Source organism: Mustela erminea, chromosome 16 (assembly GCF_009829155.1).
Source record: "Mustela erminea isolate mMusErm1 chromosome 16, mMusErm1.Pri, whole genome shotgun sequence".
Classification (NCBI taxonomy): Eukaryota; Metazoa; Chordata; class Mammalia; order Carnivora; family Mustelidae; genus Mustela; species Mustela erminea.
Window position 1 is genome coordinate 16,654,959 of NC_045629.1, and position 27,453 is coordinate 16,682,411.

Below are 27,453 nucleotides of genomic sequence, written 5' to 3' on the forward strand. Positions count from 1 at the left end.
AGGTGTCTTCGGGCTTAAAATGAGTTTCTTGGAGGCAACATATAGATGGGTTTTGTTTTTTTATCCATTCTGATACGCTGTGTCTTTTGACAGAGGCATTTAGCCCATTAACATTCAGGGTAACTATTGAGAGATATGAATTTAGTGCCATTGTATTGCCTGTAAGGTGACTGTTACTGTATATGGTCTCTGTTCCTTTCTGATCTACCACTTGTAGGCTCTCTCTTTGCTTAGAGGACCCCTTTCAATATTTCCTGTAGAGCTGGTTTGGTGTTTGCAAATTCTTTCAGTTTTTGTTTGTCCTGGAAGCTTTTAATCTCTCCTTCTATTTTCAATGATAGCCTAGCTGGATATAGTATTCTTGGCTGCATGTTTTTCTCGTTTAGTGCTCTGAAAATATCATGCCAGCTCTTTCTGGCCTGCCAGGTCTCTGTGGATAAGTCAGCTGCCAATCTAATATTTTTACCATTGTATGTTACAGACTTCTTTTCCCGGGCTGCTTTCAGGATTTTCTCTTTGTCACTGAGACTTGTAAATTTTACTATTAGGTGACGGGGTGTGGGCCTATTCTTATTGAGTTTGAGGGGCGTTCTCTGAACCTCCTGAATTTTGATGCTCGTTCCCTTTGCCATATTGGGGAAATTCTCCCCAATAATTCTCTCCAGTATACCTTCTGCTCCCCTCTCTCTTTCTTCTTCTTCTGGAATCCCAATTATTCTAATGTTGTTTCGTCTTATGGTGTCACTTATCTCTTGAATTCTCCCCTTGTGGTCCAGTAGCTGTTTGTCCCTCTTTTGCTCAGCTTCTTTATTCTCTGTCATTTGGTCTTCTATATCACTAATTCTTTCTTCTGCCTCATTGATCCTAGCAGTGAGAGCCTCCATTTTTGATTGCACCTCATTAATAGCTTTTTTGATTTCAACTTGGTTAGATTTTAGTTCTTTTATTTCTCCAGAAAGGGCTTTTATATCTCTCGAGAGGGTTTCTCTAATATCTTCCATGCCTTTTTCGAGCCCGGCTAGAACCTTGAGAATTGTCATTCTGAACTCTAGATCTGACATATTACCAATGTCTGTATTGATTAGGTCCCTAGCCTTCGGTACTGCCTCTTGTTCTTTTTTTTGTGTTGAATTTTTCCGTCTTGTCATTTTGTCCTGATAAGAGTATATGAAGGAGCAAGTAAAATACTAAAAGGGTGGCAACAACCCCAGGAAAATATGCTTTAACCAAATTAGAAGAGATCCCAAATTGTGAGGGGGGAGAAAGGGGATAAAAAGAGGTTCAAAAAGGAAGAAGGAAAAAAAAAGAAAAAAAAAGAAAAGAAAAGAATTAAAAAAAGAAAACAAGTAAGAAAAATATAAAAAAGAAAACATATATATATTAGATAAACTAGTTAAAAAACGTTAAAAAAGAAAAAGGTAAAAGTTAAAAAAAATTTAACCAGAAGGCGAGAAAAAAAACAAAAAATGAAAAAGAAAAAAATTTAAATTAACTGCAAGACTAAAAAAAATCACAGGGAAAAAGCCACGAGTTCCGTGCTTTGCTTTCTCCTTCTCTGGAATTCTGCTGCTCTCCTTGGTATTGAAACCGCACTCCTTGGTAGGTGAACTTGGTCTCGGCTGGATTTCTTGTTGATCTGCTGGGGGAGGGTCCTGTTGTAGTGATTCTCAAGTGTCTTTGCCCCAGGCGGAATTGCACGGCCCTTATCAGGGGCCAGGGTGAGTAATCTGCTCGGGTTTGCTTTCAGGAGCTTTTGTTCCCTGAGCGCTTTCCGTAGAGTTCTGGAGGACGGGAATACAAATGGCGGCCTCCTGATCTCTGGCCCGGAGGAGCCGAGAGCCCAGGGCCCCACTCCTCAGTGCGCCCTCAGAGAACAGCGCCCAGTTACTCCCGTCTGCCTGACCTCCAGCTGCGCTCCGAGCTCACCGAGCCTGCGACAGGTTCAAGGTAACACCGAGCTGTGAGCTTACTGTCGGCTCTGTCTCTGTAGCCGGCTTTCCTGTTCCAATACCCACAAGCTCTGCGACACTCAGACACCCCCGATCCTTCTGTGACCCTGCGGGACCTGAGGCCACGCTGACCCCGCGTGGGCTTCGCCCCGGTTTAGCCTCTGGAGCGATGTCCCTCAGCGGAACAGACTTTTAAAAGTCCTGATTTTGTGCGCCGTTGCTCCGCCGCCTGCCGGGAGCCGGCCCCTCTCCCCGGGGTCTATCTTCCCGTCGCTTTGGATTCACTTCTCCGCTGGTCCTACCTTTCAGAAAGTGGTTGTTTTTCTGTTTCCAGAATTGCTGTTCTTCTTCTCTTCGATCTGCCGATGGATTTTCAGGTGTTTGCAATCTTTAGATAAGCTATCTAGCCGATCTCCAGCTAGCTGAAGTAGTCTCAGCCTGCTACTTCTCCGCCATCTTGACTCCTCCAATATCTATTCATCTATTGATGGACACATAGGTTGCTTCCATATCTTGGCTATTGTAAATAACACTGCCGTAAATGTAGGCTGCATATATCTTTCCAAAAATTTTTTTAAATTAAAGTTATTTTACGTTGGGCAATTTGCTATTCACATTATACTTAAAACTTAAATAAATATTGATGAGCATTGAGTAATGTATGGTACTGTTGAATCACTATATTGTATACCTGAAACTAATATGACACTGTATAGTAATGACAGTGAAATTAAAATTTAAAAAATATGTATAACAAGCATGATCCTGGCTATTTCAAATTAAAAAAAAAAAAAAAAGGAAAAGAAAATAGAACCATGAGAGACTATGGACTCTGAAAAACAATCTGAGGGGTTTGAAGTGGCAGTGGGGTGGGAGGTTGGGGAACCAGGTGGTGGGTATTAGAGAGGGCACGGATTGCATGGAGCACTGGGTGTGGTGCAAAAACAATGAATACTGTTACGCTGAAAATAAATTTAAAAAAAAAAAAGAAAAGAACTAAAAAATTCAAAATTAATAACAGCATTTATTAATGTTAGCATACAAGATGTATCAGGCTCTGTACCAAATCCTTTATATTAATTGACTCATTTAATCCTCATAACAGCTCTATGACTTAGGTATAATTGTTATCATCCCCATTTTACAGATGAGGAAATCAATGCACAGAAGGCTTAAGTAATTGCTCTTGGTCACAAAGCTAGGAAGTGGGGGAGCTGTTCTCAGTCCTGAAAAGTCTGGCTTAGGAATTAATATTCTGTCCTTCATTGGTGTAGTCGTTGCTTTGTTTTTCTGGTTAGTTTTATTTTCTTTTTGCATGTCTTGTGACATGAAAAAGATTTCAAAGATTGAAATTGGTGTCCACTGAATCTAATTCATCTTCTAACACAGTTGTGGCAATCTATGATGAAAATTGATGCTGAAATTAAACCCTCTGGGACTCAGTAAGATTCTTGGTCATCAAAAAAAGATGCTTGGGGCACCTGGGTGGCTCAGTGGATTAAAGCCTCTGCCTTCAGCTCAGGTCATGATCCCAGGGTCCTGGTTTCGAGCCCCGCATCGGGTTCTCTGCTCAGCAGGGAGCCAGCTTCCTCTTCTCTCTCTGCCTGCCTCTCTGCCTACTTTTGTGATCTCTGTCTGTCAAATAAATAAGTAAAATCTTAAAAAAAAAAAAAAAAAGAAAAGAAAAGAAGTAGTACACTGGGTGGCAGGCAGAGAAAACCCGCTTAGACAAACCACCTGTCATGGACAACCCACTTAGTGGGCAGCCTACCAAGCGATTGTCAGTAGTTAACCATGGAAATAATTGAATTTCCTGAAAATAACCTTTTCCCCCAACCTGCATCTCTCAAGTCTTCAATGCCATTAAAGCATTCAGATTATCGTTCTTTACAAACTCGGTTATTTATTTAATCCATTAGGCTAATTTTCTAGATTCCAAATTCACCTCAAATATTTCTTGTGAGGAAATGTCAGTGTGACATCATTGTAGGCCACAGGGGAGAATTCCAAGACTTCAGAACACTATGGTGGAATCTTTCTTCCTGTTTGCAGGAAAAGGCAAGCTCAGGGAGCCAAATCCTTCATCCAGATAATTAGCAACTATCCAATCTGTTAATTGAGGACATGTGTGCCAAGCCTTCTTGGCAACCTCAGACAAACAGTTGTAGGGTGGTGGGTCAGTCAGTCTTAGCTATCGAGTGCCAGAGTGTGCTCTGCCCTCCATTAAGAACTTTGCATTAAAGACAGTTCAGATGTGCTCTTTGACTTGGAAGAACGAATATGCTAAATTGTTAGGAGATTGGCTGTTCTTAGTCCTAAATGTGGTAATGCTAAGAACAAAATGATTTCATTAACCTACCTCTTTTTATGATCTTCAGTGGAAAAAAAATGACTCCTTTCTGTAATTTCACCGTCAGGGGAAATTTTCAAGAATCAGGTGCTGCTATGTCTAAACACAGGTAAACAAGTCCAGGTGGAATGCTAATGGGAACAGGACATATCTGGGAAAGGGACGATGATATCATTCACAATTTGGATTTTGCCAGAAGACTCCTCCAGGTGTCTGGCACCCTTCTACAGTGTCACATGTAATTATGTGGGTCTCTTCCTACTGACCACACATGAACATCACATTACCCACGCAGACATCTCCAACTAGAACAACCTTAGAAAGTAGAAAGACACCAGACGTTGGAAAATAAGTGAGCCTGGGTGAAGAAAGGTAAATGTTACCAGAAGCATCTGGCAGATAAATCAGACTAAAGTCGGTTTAGAAAACAAAAACAAAAAAACTATCAAATTTTTGGTATTTCAAAAATGCAGGTATGTCTTGGCGAAAACAAAAACCTTCTTTAGGGCTTAGAGAATGATTCTGCTCCCATGAACAGAATGCACATTGCTTGGTTTGAATGTTTTCCTAAGAGTAGGAGATCAATTTGCTAAGTTTAACTTGAACTCATAATGCAAAAGAAAACTCAGGAATTGAAAACGTTGAGGGGAAATTCAGGGTTAAAAGGGACCTAAGCAAGAACAGAATTCCTGCCTGCCAATTGTGGAGGTGGGGAGAAGCAATGACATAACTTTGTGTATGGTGGACCAAGACCCATTGTTAAAAAATGGGCGTGGGAGCCTTTCGAAATTCAGGTCAGTTTCACTGAGTTGCAGCTTGGTAGTAAAACCATGTTTGTCAAACATGTGAAAAGTGAGTAAGCCACAGCCACAACTTATGTGCATGTGAATACCTCAACTGTAACACATTTGAAGGATTTTTAGTGTGTTGTTAACTACTTTACAGTTTAAAAAAAAATAGTACTTGACATTTGGAAGTGAAATGATATGTGCAAAACATTAGTCAGATGGTTCTTCTTGCTTTGTGAATGAACTGTTGTCGTCTGAACAAGTTAGATCCAAGGTTTGGTGCCGTCAGCTTCTCAGGCAGGGACCCACAAACAATTACACTCCTGGAGCACCTGATATCTTACTAGCAAAACCTCCCACAGCAGTACAATCGCTGATGGCACGCTGGGAATGCGAGACAGCTTACTCACTGAGCGGAAGAAAAAAAAAAATCCCCGGAGAGGAAAATGGCAATCGAACTGCAGCGATTAGCTTGCTAGAATGTCAGCTCCAACTCCCCGTGTGTCCTCTGCCTTGTTCACTGGGGTACTTGCAGCACACAGTAGGTGCACCATAAGTGCTCACAGGCTTCGGAGTCAGAATTTCTGCTCCAGTCCCAACTGCAGCACAGACCGGTTGTCAGAACCCGCTGAGTTACTCTCACACCTGACTTTTCATATCGGCACCTTTCCCACAGGGCTGTGGTAAGAAACAGTCGTCTACCTCAGCGCTGGGGACATGTGAGCCCTCAATAAACAGTTGCTTTTCTGATGAGGGTAGTAATTTAAATCTGCCTGCGTCCTCTGTTTGAAAGCATTCCTGATCATTCACATACAGAACCTTCACATTCAGCGAAAAATTGAGTTTTATTTCATTTTCACAGCATAGAGTTAAGGATATCCTCCTTTTGGGGAGGTTAAGAAATAGCCAATTTCTTGGGGGTTCAGGAAAATGGAGTCTGATTAATTTTTCTTGAACATCGACACTCTGAAAACTCATAAACAACGATGACATGAAATGATCCACTATCAGTAATTTCTATTCACCTAACGTGATCGTGCTGACTCATCCTTAAATTACACTTTGCAATTAATTTAATTTTTAAAAATTTTTTAAAAGTTTTTTTATTTATTAATTTATTTTTAAAGATTTTTTTCATCTAGTTGACAAAGGGAGACACAGTGAAAGAGGGAGCACAGGCAGAGGGAGTAGGAAAGGGAGAAGGAGGCTTCCCACTGAGCAGGGAGCCCGATGTGGGACTCAGTCCCAGGACACCGGGATCATGACCTGAGTCAAAAGCAGACACTTAACCACTGAGCCACCCTGAAGATTTATTTACTTTAGAGAGAGAAAGAGGCAGGTGGGGCAGAGGGAGAGATTCTCAAGCCAATTTGTGCACTGAGCATGGTACCTGACGTGGGGCTTTTTCTCGTGACCTTGAGATCATTACCTGAGCCGAAATTAAGAGTCAGATGCTTAACCAACTGCATCACCCAGGCACCCTCTTCACCCCCTTAATTTTAGGCAGCAAATCATCAGCTATTTATTGAGAGAATGTGGCCTTTACTGGCAAGGAGGAAGAGTTACAAAGTGTGGCTGGTCCACATTCTCTCCTGCTTTCTTTTTGTTGTTGTTGTTCTAAAATAATATCATGTTTTTGGGGGGTTGGCGAAAAACATTGTCATAGTACTCAATAAATACCGGGTGAATAAATTAATAAACGTGTTTTACCTCAGTGAAGTATTTTCCTAGTTAGTTCCTTTTAAAATTGCATTCAGCAGATATTTATGGGCCATCTTGGAAGTTCTAAATCTCCGCTTGAGACATTGTGTATGGAATAGCATGATCCCAGCATCACAGTTGACCTGGGCTCTTCTCACCAGTCTCTAAAATTGGCCTTGAAAGGCTTTCTGAAGGACCTTCATCTTCAGAGACACGTTAGCATGTGGACAAGCAAACCCAAAGAGACACCAAATGGACATCCCGCCGTCTGAGAGCATGCTGTGAGGTCATTGCTTCCCACCACCATCAGATGGCAGTCCGTCGGAGTACAGAGTTACATCATCACAAAACAATTCATTAACAAATCGAGAAGAACGCCCTTTAGTACTATTCACTAAATGCTGGGTATATATTTATTTGTATAGTATGCATGGTTAATCATTAACTCTAGCAAATTCTTGAACGAGTTCCCCAACCCATAAATAGGTATAATATTAAGCAGTTTTAATGAATTTGTATTGTTTTGAAGACAGTTTAATCAGTTTCCCAGGGCTGCCTTAACAAAGTACCACAAAATAGGTAGCCTAGAATAAGAGAAATGTATTATATCATAGTTCTGGGGGCTTAAAATCCAAAATCAAGGTGCTGACAGGTTCATGCTCCCTCTAACACCCGTAGCAGAATCCTGCCTTTGGGGGAATCCTTTGCAGGAAATCTTTGGCATTCCATGACTGGCAACTGCACAACTCCAATCTCTTCCTTCGCAGTCATGTGGCATTCATTCTCCCTGGGTGCCTATCTTTGTATGGGCATCTTGTTTATTTATTTATTTATTTATTTGAGAGAGAAAAAGAGAAAGAGAGTGAGGGTATGCAATTGGGGGAGAGGGATGGACAGAGGGCGCGCGAGAAGAAGGATCCTTCTGCAGACTCAGTGCAGAGCAGAGAAACTGATAAAAGGCTTCATTCCAGGACTCTGAGAATAGGACCTGAGCCAAAATCAAGAGTCAACTGCTTAGCACACTGAGCCACCAAGGTGCCCCTATATGGTCACCTTCTTATCAAGACACCAGTCACACCAGAAGATGGGATCATCTATTCTGGTGTGACCTCATCTTAAATTATAATTACACCTACTTTTTCCAAATAATGTCACATTCTGAGGTTTGGGGGACCAGGACGTTGATAGATCTTTTTTGGGTGAACACAATTCAACCCATACCAAAAGTAAATCTTGGAATAAATCTCAATGTGTGCTAAAATCAAATCAAAATAATAGAATGCCTTTAACTCTACAGACTGTTTGGCTTTTTGATCGAAATGTTTAAATTTCTCTGGACGTTTCTTAAAGTATGAATTTTCTAAAATACTTGTCAGTGTCTCCAATCTGGAATCAGGAGTTGATGTGGGTAAAAAATATTTCTAAGCAGCAGGAAATAACTTTGGGGCTCTCACATCTCCCAGAGAAAGTTATTTATGAAATTGTTGACTACGATGCTATGTTGAGCCATATGTTTTTTTCATTTGAATCATGGCTCTTTTTATGGACCACCTGACAAGACTATCCTTTTGATATAATCTAGTAGGAAAATCCTGAGCAGTAATGATGGGAGATAATGGTTTTTCTTAGCCCTTTCAAATCTAAAGTGGGAGGTGAATAAGTATTTATTTTTAGAGAGTTTATTAATTTGGAGTACTTGGACCTGATTTGCATTTAGCCAGGAATCTTGTGTGATGTGTTTCTTGCAAATATAAACACTACAATGAAGATTTATCACTGAAAAAAGTGCTTAAAATACCAAATGACTGAACAAGGAAAAAGCACATTTTTGTGAATAGAAAGGTGATTTTTTTTTTAATTTTGAGAGCAGAGCACCAGATTATTATTTTTGTCTCAGAATCTAAAGAGAAGTGGGTGAGAAAGTTCAGTGTGTGCTTATATAATGTGCTTTCTCATTGAACACGTCCATGTGAAAGAAGCTTCAGTTTGGAAAAAGCAGCAAAATATGTGCGATTGACTATTCCCTGCCTGACACCTAGTGGTAGGTTGGGAGAACTGCAGCTTCTGACCTGTGGGAGATCTGCAGGAAAAGCACAGAAAGGGAAAGTGAGTCTTTGGAGTTGTTCTCCGCATTCCCATGAGCCCTCAGTTTTGTTTTTGTTTTGTTTTTGTTTTAAGAACCATAATAGATCGTTAAGAACTGACCCAAGGGAGCTGAAAGGCAGACTGTGGTGACTGAGCCTGGAGCATGTCTGCGCCCTTACAACACTTCACAGAGACATTCAACAACGGGAGTATATGTTTTCATATTTGCTTTTCCAATATCACTTTACTTTTCTCATCTCATTATTTTATAGAGAAAAAATGAAAATCAAGGGAGAGCTTTGCAATGAGAAAACAATCAGGGGAAGAACTAAAAACAGACAAACACTCAAAAAACTAGATGGGACTGTAAATTGGTACAACCTTTCTGGAGACTTATTTGGCAATCTGTATAAAATTTTTTTAGGGATGTCTGGGTGGCTCAGTCAGTTAAGCAGCTGCCTTTGGCTCACGTCATGGGTCCTGGGACGAGTCCCGCATTGGGTGCCTTCCTCTGTGGGGAGCCTGCCACTCTGCCCTCTGCCAGCCACTGACCCTGCATGTGTGCGCTCTCTCTCTCTCTCTCTCTGACAAATAGATAAATTAAATCTTAAAAAAAAAAAAAGGGCAACCCTCTCAGGTCCCCTCCCCTCTCAGGAGTTTTGTACTATCACTTTGCTACTTTGCTACCACTCAGTAAACCTTCCTTTGCTGCCCACTAAAAAATAAATAAATAAATAAGTAAATTAATTAAATTTTAAAAAATTTAAAGAATTTTCTCCTTGTTTGTTTGTGACCCCCCCCACCAGCTCCCTGCAGCCCCAAATTCCTGTATTGAGTCCTAATCTCTAAGGCAATAGTATTAAAGGTGGTGGTGGGGTCTCCGGGAGGTGATTAGCTCATGAGGGAGAAGCCCTCAGGAATGGGATTCGTGCCCTTGTAAGATGAGGCCAGTTAGCTCACAGTCTTTCTGCAGTGTGAAGATACAGTGGGGCATTGGTAGCCCACAGCTAAAAGAGGGTCCTCAGCAGAGCTCTGATCTTAGACTTCAAGCCTCCAGAACTATGAGAAATACATTTCTACCATTTATAAGCACCCAGTCTGTAGTACTTTTTAAAAGCAGCCCGGATTAAGGTATTGCTCACTGACAAATTCCACTCCTGGGAATTTATCCTGATGTTTGAAGCTTTAGAGATTTGTATATAAAGACATTCATTACTTCACTATTAGCAAGAATTAAGAAAAAACAAATATATCTTATAAGAGAAAAGAAATAAGGCAATTTTCTTTATCATTAATATTATTGAAATAGTATTTCATGAGAATCCTTAATGACATAAGAAAATGTCTATATGTGTGTGTGTGTATTTTTTTTTAAAGTAGTCTCCATGCACAGCATGGAGCTGAACATGGACTTGAACTTATGACCTTGACATCAAGACCTAAGCTGAGATCAAGAGCTGGAGGCTTAACCAACTGAGCCACCCAAGCGCCCCTCACATATTTTTAACAAAAGAGTGGTTACAGACACTGTGATCAAAATTTGTTAACAAAATATGGAGTGTACTACAAAGAGAAAAAAGAAATTTTTCTGGTAGGAATTTTTGACATAAATCAAAATATAAACAATGGTTATTTTTAGGGAGTAGGAGCTGAGCATTGTTATAATGAATAGGACTTCTCTTGTAAATAAGAAAAAATATCCAAAACAGAGGAACTTTAAAGTAGAAGGAGTCACTATCTCCTTGATATGAGGAAGTTGAGAGGGAAAGTGGGGGGTTTGGGAGGGTAGGGAAGGAAAAAAGTGAAACAAGATGGGATTGGGAGGGAGACAAACCAGAAGAGACTCTTAACCTTACAAAACAAACTGAGAGTTACTGGGGGAAGGGGGTGTGGAGAGGGTTATTGGGTTATAGACATTGGGGAGGGTATGTGCTGTGGTGACTGTTGTGAAGTGTGTAAGCCTGACAATTCACAGACCTGTACCCCTGGGGCAAATAATACATATGTTAATAAAAATAATTTTGAAAAAATAGTGGCAATTGCATAGACAGGAGAAACCCATTATTTAAACATGAAACTACAAACTCAGAGGAGTCCTGGGTTCACACGTGGGAAGAAGAAATACTGCTGACTCCCAGTTATCTAGGATTTGGAGGGCCTTTAAGGAAACATGAGTCATGGGGTCCTGTGGGAGGTTACGTTTCAACCAGATCGGCTGTGCAAGCTCCTTTTTGCATTTGGTGTTCACTGGAACTTCGAACAAGTGACCTGGGAGTCCTATTTCTGTGCAAGCTGGGGCAAGTGTCTTAGAAGTCCTGAAATTTGCTAACCAAATATGAAGTACAGGAAACAATCAGAGCTGCTCCCACTACCTCACAGGGCTATGATGAGGCTCCATAAGCCAGGAAATGTGAGAAATGCATGATAAGCTTTAAATTATTATCCAAATGGAAGATGATAATGAGGCTTTTTCGTTTTCACTGATTGACCTGAGGGGTAGATGAACAAAGCAGGAAAATCCAGGGACCCGGTTGTGTTCCTGACGTGCTGTACAAACATGCCCAAAGGAGTAAGCTAGTAAGAGGACCACATGGCGCTGATGAGTACATGGGATTTCACCTGCTTTCTCAGTCAGGCTGAAAAGGCCTTGCTCCTCGGTGTAGAGAGAAGTCCTAGCCCATTTGTGCAGGGTTTGCCAATTAATCATGGAACCTTAGCCCCTACCTCCCACCATCTAGGAAAAGCCAAGATTCACTGGATGAGAGAAGACTTATTTGGGGAGTTCTGGGAGTACAGGGCCTCCTCACAACTCAAGCCAGGTGTGGGTGAGTGCGCATACCCTCTCTTACCCAGGAAGGGTTACTGAAAATTGACTCGAGGTCTACCTTTAGTAACCGCCCACAATATGCTGAATACCCCTCCAAACACAAATTTTCCTGGCTTATTAGTTGAACATTTATATTATTATCTTGGAGATTACAAATGAATATTCAGTACAGTCTACTTTTAATTAATACATTTACCAGTCCCTCCAAAAACCATGCAAGGATCTACCATAGCTTACCTTAATTTATCACCCCTCTGCTTTTTGCATTATTTTCGATGTCTCTCCATCTGTCTGAATGCCACATCACTCTTGTGTTAAATGGTCAGCATTTATTTATAATTACCTACATATTTACTGTCCTAATATCCTTCACTCCTCCCTGCACACCCCTGTTTCTTTATGGGATTACATTCCTCCACTTGAAAAAGTTGTTCAAATATTTCTTTTAGTGTGAGTCTACTGGCAATTAATTCCCAGTTTTTACGTGAAAATGTCTCTATTTCACTTATTTTACTAAGGATATTTTCTTTTAATCTAGATATTCCACTCCCTTCTAGCTCCCACCCTTGTATGGAAAAGTTAGCTGTGAATTTTATTGTTGCCTCCCCTGAAAAGAATGTATTTTCTCCATTCTCTGTCTGACCTTACGATGTTCTATCTTTGCCTTTGGTTTTTAGTTGTTTGATTCCGATGTAATCAAGCATGTATTTTTTTTTTTATTTTGTTTTGTTGTTTTTTGTTTGTTGGCTGGTTTTTATGTTTAACTGTTACTGCTGGACAATTCTCTCTCTTTGCTTATGGGATTCCAATTACATGCATGGTAACCTTTTTCACAATATTCCATACGTATTTTCTGCTTTGTACTGTGTTTTCCTTCTGTCTAATGACCTGACTTCTAGTTTTCTGATCCTCAGTGCTGCTCTGATTTTCTAATTAGACTCATTTATTGAATTCTTTATTTCAGTTACTGTACATTTTAATCCTAGAATTTCCATTTTACTTTTATAGGGTCCATGTAGCTTCTGTAATTTTTCTTTTTCTCTTTTCCTGGTCATGTTAATTAGTAATTTTAATGTTTCTATATGATAACTCTAACATCCAAATCACCCATGGTATTATTTTTACATTGTGCTTTTTCTTTTAATATGGAGTCACATGGTCACTTGGTCCTCTTGTTTTATTAGCATGACAAATAATTTCATACAGATGTCCATAGGAAAAACTATGGTGGCGCCAAATGATATCCTTTTCCTACAAAGAGGGTTACAGTTTCTTTGGCAGGTAAGGGGAGGACCAGATCCCTCAGACCTTGTCAAGGGTTATTTCTGGCTTTGTTAGTAACTAGTCTATGTTTCAGTGTTGCCTTTATTCCTGCAGCATGGCCCTTGTGAGATCTCCAGCAAAAGACTGATGTGCTTGCCAGAGCCGATCTATCAGGACAGAAACTGGACATCAGTCTCTGTCTCTCCAGCACTAGGTGGTTATTGAAATATCTACTCAGCGGTTCAGGTTTGTTTTCTGCTGGGTTGCTTGGAGTCTCCCTCTACAGAGTTCAAGGGGAAACAGTGAACAGATTTTTTTTAGCTTAATTCTCTATGGTTTTTCTCCCCGCAAAGATTCCGCTCTTCTAGTCTTAACTGCTTTCAAAATTCAGAATTCACACTTCAGTTGTCCAGCCTGTTGGCTTCTGCTGAGACTTAATCTCCCTGTCCTGAAACTGGAAAATGCTTTGGGGTGGGGGGGACGGTGGTGTGAAGGCAACTCTTACCCCTGTTGCTTCACCCTCTCAGAAATCCCTAGCCTCATATATTTTCTGTGTTGGTGACCGCCCCCCACCCAGTGCCGTCAAATATGTGCTTTATTTATCTTCTCTAACTTTTATAATTGTTTCCAGTGGGAAGATTAGGCCAATATAGCCACTTAGTTATGGCTGAAAGCAAATGTCCTGAAGCAGAGGTGCATTAAAACAAAACAAAACAAAACAAAACAAAACAAAACAAAAAACGAAAAGGAAGTCTGTCAGGAAGAACCCAATTTCCAGCCAGTAGAAAGGCTTCTTAGATGGTAACAACCCCACCAGCATCATGTGACCCTAACATGTGGTGAATAATAGGTAAATAATAATAATAGTGAAAAGCCAAAACCTGCATTAAGACTGGGACCAGGTTGTTAACTGACAACTTTGAATATGCAGTAAAAGAGATCAAATGAACCAGATCAGAAAGGACAAGAGGACTTACATGAAGCAGGGCAGGAGGAAGGACGTGATAATGGGAAATGTCGTTTTTTCCATTTTCGGGCAAAGCAAGGATTAGGAAAGCTTCCAAGGGAGAAGTCAGCATCTCACCAAGAAGGGCAAGAAATGTGTTTTCAGTAATAATGCTTCGGAGAGCAGCTTAGTCAAATCTCACTTGGGTGCAAATAACAAAAACAAAAACAAAAACCTCTAACTAGTTTAAGTTAAAATGTGGAATAATTTCAAGGCTGTGAGAGTGTGGAACCAAGAACGTGAATGCAGACGGAAACCCGAGGAGCTTCGGTGTGTGTGGGTATGGGTGTGTGCGTGTGCACGCATGCAAAAGCACCAAATCCGGGGGGCCCAAATAAATGGGCCGTCTTCACTAAAAGAGGTGACTTAGAAGACAAGAGGATATATCCATATACGTGAAGATTTTTCTGGATGTACCAGAGCACTTACCAAACCCCAAACAAACCAAGGCTACTCTAACCTAACCAAACACCTTTGAGTTGCCTGATTTAAGAGAAGAAAAATACAACCCTTTTTCCTTTTTTTTTTTTTTTTTTAAGATTTTATTTATTTATTTGACAGAGAGACACCACGAGGGAGGGAACACAAGCAGGGGGAGCGGGAGAGGGAGAAGCAGGCTTCCCGCTGATCAGGGAGCCCGATGCGGGACTCCAGCCCAGGACCCTGGGATCATGACCTGAGACAAAGGCAGTCGCTTAATTACTGAGCCACCCAGGTGCCCCAAATCCTTTTTTCCTAAAATAAGATTTATAGCAGAGATTTTCAGAACCATAGAGAGTGGAGAAATGAAGAAAGACAGAAAGGAGAGAATTTTGTTTTCCCACCTTCCACAAGTCCTGTCACCTGGAGCCCAGGATGCCTTAAACAGTAACACTTAGCTGCCGTCCTCCAAGCATTCCTAGGAAACTGAAGTAAATATACTAGGAGCGAGATTTGGAAACATTCTGCTATGCTTGTATAAGACTCAAACCACCGACACGTTCATGTCATTCAGTCATCCCCTCAGCAAACATGTGGGGGTAGCTACTGAGCGCCAGACTCTGTATGAGGCACTAAGGATGAAGTTATGCAGACAGTCTCTATGTGACAAAACTTGCCATATGGTTAGGGATCGTAGTGTTACCACTTCTCCTCCCAACCCTGGCCAGTTTGCCTAGGTTACATACTGGGATTTCTACCTCTGTTCCCTGATAAATGTATCAGTCCCCTCACCGGGACCAGAGTCTGACCTTGAGTAGCCATTCCTCCTTTTCCCACACCCCTCTCCTAGCAGGCTGTTTGACAATACAGTAACTACCCAAAGTTCATACTGCATATGCCATGTGCCATGCGTTTTTGTAAGTATTTCACATATATAAATTCATTTAATTGTCAGCACAGTATTTTGAGGTAGTGATATTATTATCTCTGATTTTTTTTACTAATTGACAAAGGAAGAATGAGTTAAACCATTAATTTACACAGGAAGAAGGCTGTAGCTTACTGGAGTTCGGTGTCAAACTGCACATACTGCTTGGAGCCACGTGGGTCTTCTCAGCAATGTTCCTACTTCCTAGGAATGCGCATGGCTCTGCCCTACCTGTGAGATCATACTCCCTTAGATACTGATTTGGACTGCTGGCTGCCTTCAACAGCTGAATCTTGATCTCTAAAGGTAGTTGCCTCTCACCGATCCACTGGGGAGGTTTCAGAATTTCTACAACTGGATCATGTGAATTATGACAAATGTGTCAATTTTGGAAATTTGGTGTTCCCAAATTTTCTAGGATTACAGAGTCACCTATTCCCAAGGAAAGGAAATCCATAACCCTCTCTTATAGAACTGCAGAAAGATTAGAGTCCTTCTCCAGAAACTTCAACCAATTCCTAAGGACTGAGAGAGGCAAATCATAGTTGTTAGTTATCACCCCTTGCTCTGGACCCTTGCCACATTTTCTTTCCCAGTCTCTTCTTCCCACTTTTTCACTTAACCAGCCATTCGGAGGCCAAGTAATCAATAAAATTTTACTTCATATTTTGAGAACAGAAGGGAAACTGAAGCACAAGAAAGGAAAGCCTTTGTGTCCAGAGGGAGCCTTCAGGCAGAGGCAGACACACTTGTGGTGGGAAGCTATTGCCGTGCATGGGAACATGAGCACCAGCGGGATATGGGTGGGGTGGCTGCGGCATTGCCCCCCCTTGAAGGCAGTAAGCAGGCACTGCCTTTGTTTTACTGGTGAGGGTCTCAGAAGATAGGACATGGACCCAAGGGGCACAGAGCAGGTAAATGGCAGAGCCAGAAACTGAATTCAGATCTACTTCTAAAACTCATCTCCTCTTGTATCTTGCCCTGCCTTCTTCCCCACTCAAATGGAACATGCTGAAGAAATAAGTCCCATGTTGTGGTTAATTTGAATAGGACCAAAGCTAGGAGAGGAAAAGGCTGAGGGGGAGAATATCACTGAGTTCCAGCACCAGAAGGGGAAAAGGAAGAGCATTCTGTTCACGCATATAGCCGACATTAAGCCCCTTTTGGGTCGACTGAATAAATGAACAAGTGAATAATGGGTACTAAATGTGTGGCGAAATAATACCTTTAGCACTAAAGTACATCAGACAAAATAGCGTTTATTTATCAATTAATCATTGGGCAAGAACAACTGAAGAAATCAAGTGCCTCGCTGGGTTTTTGCACTAACAAGCATTGAAAATCAGTGTCTGCACATTTTTTTAAACTTTTTAATTTGGAAATTTAAAAATAGAAGTAATAACTGAGAGAATGGTAGAGTTCGTCTCCGTAAACTGGTGATCCACACTGGCAATGATCAACATTTTCCATATTTGCATCTTTTTATCTGTTGAAGTAGATTAAAGCAAATCCTTAAACATGACATTTTATCAATAAGTATTCCTATAAACGTCTCTTAAGGAGTTATTTTCTTGAATGAACACAATATCATCAGTATAACTAATAAAAGTAATGACTCCTTAATATCACCTAATGCTAATCTGTATTCACACTCCTCTGACTGTCCTGCATCTCTCTCTCTCCAACTTGTTTGCCTGAATCAATATCAGAAAAAAAAAGTCCCCCCACACCACATCTGTTTGTTATGTTTTTTATTTTAATTTATTTTATTTATTTGACAGACAGAGATCACAAGTAGGCAGAGAGGCAGGCAGAGAGAGAGGGGGAAGCAGGCTCCCCACCGAGCAGAAAGCCTGATGCCGGACTGGATCCTAGGACCCTGAGACCATGACCTGAGCTGAAGGCAGAGGCTTTAACCCACTGAGCCACCCAGGCGCCCCTGTCTGTTATGTTTTTAAGTCATTTTAAATTTATAGCTGCCCTCCTTTCCATGCCATTGCTTTAGTAGGAAGAACAGATCAGTTGCCCGTAGAATGTGCAGAATATCCCAAATTCTGAATACGTAATCAATGCATTTTTACCTCATTATTATTCACAGAGACAGCCACCGACGCACGCTTGTCGTTTTGGCTACTTGATAAAGCCACAGGACACTCGGGTGTTTCGGTGCGGGCTGTATAATCTCACCCTCCCTGTTTTTGCTGCAGGTGAAAGAAACCTCATGTCAAGAAAGCGAATACATGATCGCGCCGAAGTTCAGCTACCACGGAAGTGCACAGGATTAAAAGCTGTCGACGGTGTGAGCCTTAGGCAAGTCCCAAGTGGATGAGAGCGAAAAGGCAGGTCAAGAACCAAAGTACTTGGTGCCATTGCTTCTCGGCCTTGTGGCTAAGACCAAGTGTAGAGTAGATGGGGCTGTGAGTCAGCCCAGGGTCTGTTTCGTTTATGCCTGTGTCTCCATTCCCTCTTTCTACCTTTTTGGTGTAGACGCTCCAAAGGGGTTTTCACGAAGAGTCTGAGCTAGAGATTTGGGAGAAAAGACTGCCTCCCTGACACACAGTAATAAGATCATCTTTATTCATTGTTTGCGAATGCCACTTTTTCAGGTCCGAGAGTCTGTGAATTTAAGAGCTATCACAGTGACTTACAGAAGTTGTCAGTACCTGTCTCAGGCTTTTGGAGATACTCCCAGAGTTGGGGTTCCCCTATTTCTCGTGTCACTAACCACACGTCCAACCAAGGAGGTCTGAGCTTGTTCAGCTCAGCCTCTCCAAAGCCAAAGGGAAAGTTTCCTGAACCTTCCAGATCCCACCCTGACTCCACCTGGTGCCCCAGGTCTACCCACCACTGCTTGGGCTTGGCTCCCATGTCATATCAAGTTCTCTGCTTAAACCCTGTTGATGAGCTGAACTCCTCCTGTGCCCCTGAGAGAAGGGAGCACTAGCAAAGACCTGGATGCAGACCTCGGGGACTCTGCTGAAATGCTTTGTAAGCACCTGCACTTTCTTGTCATTCGGGTCTCTAAGAATCTTTGCAAAATCTCTGGCCTGATCACCCAGCTGTATCTTGCATCTCTCCTTCTCCCTCAGAACTCCTTGCCTCTGGAAGGGTGCCGCTGGGACACAAGGCCTCGGGGCTCCGGGGAACACAGACTCACCTGCTTCTCTCTAACGTTGCCTTCCCCCGGGGTCTGGGAGAGCTCTTTAGTCCAGGAGATGAAGGAGAGAGCCTGTTCTCCTCACTGCTTTCCTAAGATAGCGTGTCTGTGCCACTTAATTCCCCTCCCTTCTCAGCCGCCTGCTTCTCAGCTCACCACCCCTTTATTCTGTAATCTGTAATCTAAAGGCCCCAAATCAGCCTGAAACTGGTTCTCTTTTCCTCAGAGACAAGCGGGTGATTTAAACTTCAATTTCCTCTAATGAAGCAAAGAATGGAGAAAAAAACTTTCTGTATGAAAATAAGTCTGAACATTCCTATCTGGGCCCGTGTTTATAGATTTCCCTCCCATTTTGCTTTCTGGAAATATGATTCCTATTCCTCACCAAGGCCAGTCAGGGATACAATCCCAGCCCCAGTTTTTTGATTAGAGACTATTGCTGCCTCGGAAAACATGAAATTTGATGGGTTTGAATTTAGTCTAAACAGCTCATACTAGAAAGAGTTTTACCATGGTTCCTTTTCTTTTTTTAATTTTACAAAAAAAAAAAAATCAGAAACTGTGATCTTTCTGACTATTCCTAAATTTGGTAAGCCATCCTGTTTTTCCATTCACCCTAAGTCACAAATGTGGTGTGACTTTGAGTAGTCTTTAAATTCCTTGTAGCTATTTTTCTACTTGTAAAACGAAAGCATTTTCTCCATTGATCTAAAACTTATCCCTTTATACTCAAGATGATCTAATCTGTACTTCACCAAAATAGCCTCAGGCCACATTGCCTGGCACGTTCGTGCCATGCCCACAGCAAAAGATAGCCTCACTACTACACACACACAGACACACACAGCTCCTGACAAAAAGTGAAGTACACACTATGCTTAATCTTCATAATTGCCCTGTTTTTCTGCTTGATTCATTTTTAGAAAATCGTTAGCTCTTCAAAACCCAAAGAATGACACTATAACCCTATAAGAGATTAAGGCTGTTAGAAAGAAACTTGCCAAAAGTTAGACAAAAATCACTCTTGGTGGAAGAGGCTATGTTAAAAGCATGAATCAGGGTCTTCCCTCAGTATTAATTGGCAATTACACATGCCCTTTCATTTGGTTAATTTCACAGGCTTATCATTGCAGATAGATTTTATAATTTGACTCAAACTTCTCCCATGATCCTGCTAATTCCAAACAAATGTCCCTTCAAAAAAGATTACACACTTTCTGGAAATAAAACTCAAATCACCTAACAAGGAAAAAAAAAAGATTACATACTTTGTAAATCCCCAAATGTTTCCATAGCTGAATGAGAAAATGTCCATCTTTACAGAGCCCCTATACTTAATCATCTCCACAGTACAAACTGTTTACTTGGTTGCTGATTTTCTTGAAACGCAACAAGACTTCATTATTTGAATTACTGCCTAAATATCAGCTTCAGAAATCAGCTCCACTGGGCATTATTTGTGAATCTTGAAGTCTTAAATGATTCAAACTCAGCTTCGCTCACATCCGCAATAATTATCACCAAAGAGAACATATTTTTGAGAACAAGATGTTAAATTAATGTTCCGAAGAATTTATCAAATAAAATCTGGGCCGCTTTCTCCCACAAAGTTCTCAGTGAATCACTACAGACTCCTAATGACCTCAATGAGAAACTTCTGTCTGAGGTGAGGATGAATTTAGGGATAAATTATGGTGCTATGTTACAAAATGTTTGGAAAACGCAGAGAAGAAAATCCTACTGGTTTACTCTATGGCCTAATGAACATCAAGAAAGAGCTTCAAATCGTAACTTGTGTTTTTCTCTGAAAGCATAGGATGATGAAGAACCTCCTTCTCAATAACACGTACACTTAAGCTCCCCCCTTCCATCTAGACAGGAGCTACACAGCATAGATTCAGTGGACACGCACATGTTTACCAAGTTTTGCTGGGTAAGCATGGATGGGTGTTAGCTACCGTGGGGAGAACAGAGCACATCTGGGGAAGAATGGATGAGAGCCATGAGTGAGTCATTGAAGCGAAGGTATTTACTGACAATTTCTTACATTCTAGTCACTCTTCCAAGTGCCTCATTTATAGTATTTCATTGTTTCTCTTAACACCTCTTTAAAAAACTACCATTACCAGTGATAACTTCCATAGGACAGATGAGGGAACCGAGGTAGAGGGAGACCCAAATAACTTTCCTAGAGCCACAGATCCGGGAGCCATTCTTAAGCCTTTGGACTCTAGCCCGCACTGAACCACTGCACTGTACTGAAGTCACGCATGCAAGGAACAGCGGTCGCTTAGACTAGGAGGTGGCGGTGAGTGGACAGAGCTGACAGACTGGGGATACATCTGTGTTTATATCCATCTACCAGAGTGGAAAGTTAGAAACAATGTTAATATCCAACATTAGGGGCTTGACAATAGGTTTTAGCATGTTTATATAAAGTAATACCATGTAGCTATTCAAAACCACTTTTTCCAATCATATTTAATAATAAGCATTAATGGTACTGTCCATTCTTAACTAAGAACTTATGCCAAATGAAAAACATTAGCATATAAAATAAACATTTTAGATGATCTTATTTCTGATAAGTGTTTGTGTTCAATACTGAAAGGTCTAGAAAGTAACAAAAAATGGTCTGGGAGTTGGGACTCCATATGAATTATATTTCTATTTTGTACCCTTTACTTTTCAGTTATTTCTGCCAGAGCAAGCACTGTTTCTATAACAAGAGCAAAACTGTTTGGGGGAAGGAAAAGACCGTATTTTAACCACAAGGACTAGAAGACCAAGGGGGATTCAAGACATGGGCTGACAGGGAAGATGGCAAGAACGTGGGCTTAATGCCAGACCAGGCCTGCAGCTACAAATTCCTCAGCAAGGCCACCAGCCCAGACACCTCAGGAGGCTGGGCTTGCAGAGAAATGAGCTTCAGCATCTGCTCCCCAGAAAACACTAGAAAACCACACACTGATGGGACTAGAGATGATAATAGTGCACCCAGAGCCCCACATAGAACCTAGCAGTTTGTGCACTAAAAGTGGGGAACGAAGAAGATAAGGAGAGGAGGTGGGGAGGTCAGAGAAGAAAGGGGGTTCGGAGTGTTTTGTAGTTTACTCCTCTGCTGGGTAGGGAGCCTTCCTGTAATTTGCACAAAGGTACTACATGTACTAGTGGCAGTCAAGATTAGCACGGTGAGCTGAGGCCAAATACAGAAGCCCTTTGGAGTCCCAAGTCATCAAAATAAAGACCGACGTTGGCATGGTTGGGAGAAACAACTAGAGGAAGGTGATTTGAGGACAAATGGGATTAGTACTGGAGAAGTGTGCAGCGAAGGAAGCAATTTTATGCGGGGATAGATAGAAATTTAAACATCAAATCTCCAGGTAGGGACGTAATTGGATTTTTTAAAAAAAAACCTTTTGAGGTAGCAGTCTTTTTTTTTTTTTTTTTAAGATTTTATTTATTTATTTGAGAGAGAGAATGTGAGAAAGAGAGGGAGAGACGGAGAGTAATCATGAGCAGGGGGAGGGGTAAAGGGAGAAGCAGGCTCCCCGCCAAGCAGAGAGCCCCATATGGGACTCAGATCCCAGGACCCTGGCATCAAGACCTGAGCCGAAAGCAGGTGCTTAACCAACTGAGCCACCCAGGCATCCTGAGGTAGCAGTCTTTTCAGTCTGAGAAACTCTGTGCGTTACAGACATATCAGCACGAGGATGGATAAATAAAAAAGATCCATATAATTGAATGCTCCCTCCTTCAAAGACCTCCTGTCTCCTGCCCCCTCCCTCTCTGCTCCCGGGCTCTGTACTGACTTTTGGGAACTGGCATCTGAGTTTAGACTCTTCTTTGTAACAGAATTAGAACTCCAACAAGCACATGTACTACTAAAGGACTGCATTGTTCAACTCAAACTATGCTAAAACCCACCCCAGGCAGCCCGTCCTCTCCAGGGAGCTGAACAGGTCAAGTACCAGGTTCGTCATTTCACAGGTATTCTGCTGAGAATATGTTCATTTCCCCCCAGTGCAGATTTGAGCAAAGTTTACTTTTCCCGGAAAAATGCCACTTCTACTCCATTTGCATGCTGTTAGTCTTCTGCTTTTCAGCAGACCTTTTTATTGCGAAGCACGTTCTAATGATTTATTAGCCAGTCCTCCACTAAAGGCTGAAAAGTTGTTATTTCCTTCATGTTTATGGATGATAAAAAAGAAAAAAAAAAAAAAGCTACAGATTAGTGAAGTGTCTTCCCTAAGGTCATCCCATGAGTTTGAAGGACAGAGCTGGGGTTAGAACTTGGACTCTCTGACTCGCCCCCACCCCGAGAGGTCCACTGGGCCACACTGGCTCTCTGCAGGACAACATAACATGCCGTCAGGGGCAGATGTTCCCTGTCACCCTAACCATCCATCATACCTCTAAGAAGGTGCAATTAACAAAGAGAATTAAAAAAAAAAAAAAAAAAAAGCTCGTATCCAGGTGGCTAAAATCACTTTACAAAAACAAAGGCTTAGAAATCAATGTCTGGGTAGTGGTCACATTGTAATCCTCACCTAGCTTCTTTCTGCCGGCCACCCAGCACGACGCTGAGTCACCTTCCCCTGACATTAGTGACAGGTACTCGAAGAATGAAAAATACTATCTTGTCCACATTTTTATAAGCAATTAGGAAAGAAACACTTGGGGAGGGGGCGCAAAGTCATCTGCTGAATTAGAAGAGCAAGGGGTAGGATTTGGGGATTGTCCACTGGCCCAGATTTATCGGAGCCACTTCTCAGCCCTACCTCCTCCTACCTGTCCTTTTCCTCTGTTAAAGCGTCATTTATCATAGGTGATCAAGAATGACTTTAAATGTCACTAAGAAAAATAGTCCATAGAAGAGCTCTAGAAGAGAATAGCTACTCCAACTCCTTTATTATACAGTGAGGAAACTGATGAGAAAAGTTATGTAAATTCCTGAGGATTCTACAGCTAGTTACTGGCAGCATCCAATTCATAGCACAGCTTCACCGCCTCCCAGCCCAAGGTCTAGTCCGCCACATATCCAGAGCCCAGCTGGATTAACAATATTCACTCATTTGTTTAATAAACTCTTATCAAGGGTTGCCTGGGTAGCTCAGTGGGTTAAGCCTCTGCCTGCGGCTCAGGTCATGATCTCAGGGTCCTGGGATCAAGCTCCAAATTGGCTCTTTGCTCAGGGGGGAGCCTGCTTCTCCCCTCTCTCTCTTCCTGCCTCTCTGCCTGCTTGTGATCTCTGTCAAGTAAATAAATAAAATCTTAAAAAAAAAAAAAAAAAAACTCTTATCAAGAGCCTACCCTGCCAGGTGCCTAGATAGCTCAGTCAGTTGAGTGTCTGACTCTTGATTTCAGCTCAGGTCCTGATCTCAGGTCATGGGATTGAACCCTCATTGGGCTCTGTGTTCAGCGTAGAGTCTGCTTGGGATCCTATCTCTTTGCCCCTCCCCTCCAGATAAATAAATAAAACCCTAAAAAAATAAAGGGGGGGGGAGTGCTATGAGGCCAGGAGGTTGGCAAAACACAGCCTTTACCTTCAAAACATATAGTCTAAAGGAACAAGAGCAATATATGATCTGAGTAAGAATTATAATAAACTTTGAAGTGTTTCCTTAGATAACAGAGTAAGGGAATAAAATCAGCTTTTGATTGACTTAAGAGAGAGCTTCTATTTCTAATTATTTAAAAATTAAGAGTAATGTCTCTTTTTTTAAAAAATTATTTATTTGACAGGGAGAAAGAGCGCAGCAGAAGGAGAGGGAGAACCAGACTCCCCACTAAGCAGAGTACCCTACACAGGACTCAATGCCGGGACCCAGGATCATGACCTGGGCTAAAGGCAGGCACTTAACCAACTGAGCCACCCAGGCGCCCTAATAGAAATGTCTCTTAAGGGACATAAAAGAAAAGGGACTTGGCATAGTTTATAGAAAGCCCCATATCCTCTCAATCCCTCACCAGTGCTCTGGCCCTGGATGCTAAGACCCCCTCAAACCTAAGATGAATTGTGAATCAGGCAGGCAGTAAAATTTAGACCCACTGTAGGGCTGGTATGTGGAATCTCAAACTGATGTCTGAGATTCACGATTGAAAGAATTGATTATCCACATCGCATTTTTCAAACACAAAAATGTTCTCCAGTAATTGAAGCAAGAAACACGTTTAGCATTTTCCCTCTACATTCTGATTATGAGACTTATAGGCTTTGGAGGGACAGAGTAGGGGTAGGGGCACGGAACATAAAGGGGGTACGGACGGACAGGGAGGATCGGGGTACGGGGGGAGGGGAGTGTGCATGTGTGACTCGCACATACAAAGAAGATTCTACCCCTCAGCCTTTGTTCTGTAGATTTCCTCCATGGATAAGCCCAAGGGGAGCTAGATTGAGAGTTTGAGCTTCAGCAGAGTTCTAGGAGGTAAACACTTCAAGAGGCTTTTCCATTCTGACAACCTAGAGGAAGCTAGGAGAGAAACTAAGACAATCAGTCCTTTCATTGCAATTTCTTAAGAACACTCATTCAGAAATTGTCACCTTTCTAAGGAGAGGGAAGGACAGACAGGAAAGGAAAATATGCACAGGGAGAAGACCACTAGAGTACAATAAAGGCTGTTAGAAAAGTATTGACAAAGGACCACATCAAAAGCTATTACAAAAATTGGATCCCCTTGGTGCCAGAGAAAATGTTGCAGTCGTAGTCAAGTTAAGTGTTAGAGTTGCAAGAAACAACACTCAAAGGAACAACTGGAAGAAGCCGATTTCATTACATTTATAAAAATGTCCAAGTTTGGGGCGCCTGGGTGGTTCAGTGGGTTAAAGCCTCTGCCTTTGGCTCAGGTCATGGTCTCAGGGTCCTGGGATCAGGCCCCGCATCCTGCTGTCTGCTCGGCGGGGAGCCTGCTTCTCCTTCTCTCTCTGCCCCTCTCTGCCTACTTGTGATCTCTCTCTTTCTCAGTCAAATAAATAAATAAAACCCTTAAAAAAAAATGTTCACGTTTCCTTCAACCAAACTACGAAGGACTCACACAGCTAAATAAGTTCTTATGTAAGGAGCAGAAATGCTTCAAGGCAGGTAAATATAATAAGATAACACGTTTAGAGGAAAACTGTGGAAATATGAAATTATTAGAGACTGAGTGAAGCAGTCCAGCAGCCACAAGGACAATACCCACTATACTTTTTAATGTAACGTAATGTAATGTAATGTAACAATATCTTTAGGGCACTGGGAAGATGTACAATAGAATTAGACTACTCTCCATTGCCCGGCTGCTTAACCAGTATCTGGCTGTGTTCCTTAGTTCCTATACTTATCTTCATTCTGTAGCAGAGTTTTGGAAACTCCATAGAAACATTTTTGAGTATATTTTATAAAATCTTGAATACTATCTGCTGGCCCTCCTTCTGGTCCTAAATCTGCCCCATAGTTCACGGATTATTTCAGGTGACGCTAACCCAATGCATTGCTGACTTGAACTTTTGTCCAACTCTTTTGGATTTTGTTTCTGTTTTTGTTTTTTCAGCAAATATTTTTAAAATTTGGGAAAAAAACCATACTATAATAAACAGATAAATGAGTCAGATAGTAAGATAACATCTTATCAACACTAAAGAACATTTATGTAGATATAAGGAGAAAACAAAATGTAAAACTTTTATTATTTGGGAAAATAAAAATAGGCATAGACCCCTTTTATATCTGTTCTATGATGGAGAAATAGATATATGTCATCCATAAAACATTAGCAATGAGTCATAGAACCTTAATTTGGACAGAACTTTAGTGGTAATCTAGAACGATCCTTCCGCCAAATGCAGAAATATTCTCCATAATCTCTCGGAGAATAAAATTTCAATGAACAGAGCGGCAACTAACTCATTACCCCATAGTCAATGGATGCCATTTTCAAAATGTCACAGATGTTGAAAAAGTTATTTCCTGTAGGAGGAAATATGGCAACATATGGGGTTTCTGACATCACTTCTCATCAAGACAAGAACAAAAACTATTCAAGAACAAGACACCACTGAGAGACTCCTAGAACGTGGGGGTAAGGCTGATGCACCCCTCTGCACCTCAGACTGAGACACACTGCATTAGGAATAAGAAAAGACCCTACACGTTGTCTGCATTGCCCCTCCCCGGGACACCACAGCACCAAGTGGAAAGGTCTTCCCTGAGCCTCTGTTTTCTCAGGTGGGAAAAGAGAACCCAGGAAGGACAACCAGCACCCTCTGGCATTGTGGGTCACTTTGCAGGAGACCCTACTGTGATTTTGCACCACAGGGATTGCATGGGAACCTGTGGGGCTCAACGACCGGGAATTTGTGAAGGAGACAGGTAGAGGGAATTGCGAAAGGAAGCACATGGATCTCGACAGACAGAGTTCATACCTGAGGTGTCCAAGTAGTAATTCCAACCAGCCGCTTGCTCATCTGCAGAGCTAAGCTGGAGATGCACTCTGACCAGGGAACTTGGCAGGGTGCAGAGCTGCCTGATTCAGAACCTCAGACAAGGAGTTTTGCCAGCCCTCGAGTCTGGTTTGCCCATACCCAGGCAAGTTGCTAAGTCACAGCCCTAACCACGTGGAGAGTGCCTTCTGGCCCCACCTGACCAGAAGACTGGTTACAACTCCTGGAAGCTGTGCAGCCCCGCCCAGCCGTGCTCAAGCCAGGAGGTGGGCAGGCAGAGTGGGCCACCCCCGCAGAGCCAGTATCAGTCATGGAAGCTTCCTATGGGAAACACAGGCAGGGGCATTCAGTCCTAGCACAGGCTGAGTGAGGGAAGCTCCTGGCCCCTCCCTACTAGACAGCTCCCTCCCTAAGGGCCCAGGCAAGGGGGCTGAGAATAGCCCTGACCTCTGTGGGGAGAGTCTTCAGGTCCCACATAACTAGAAGGGCTGGTGAAAACATCTTCCCCTGGAGGCTTGAATGGAGAGAAGGGAAGACAGAGCCAGTAGTTATCAGAG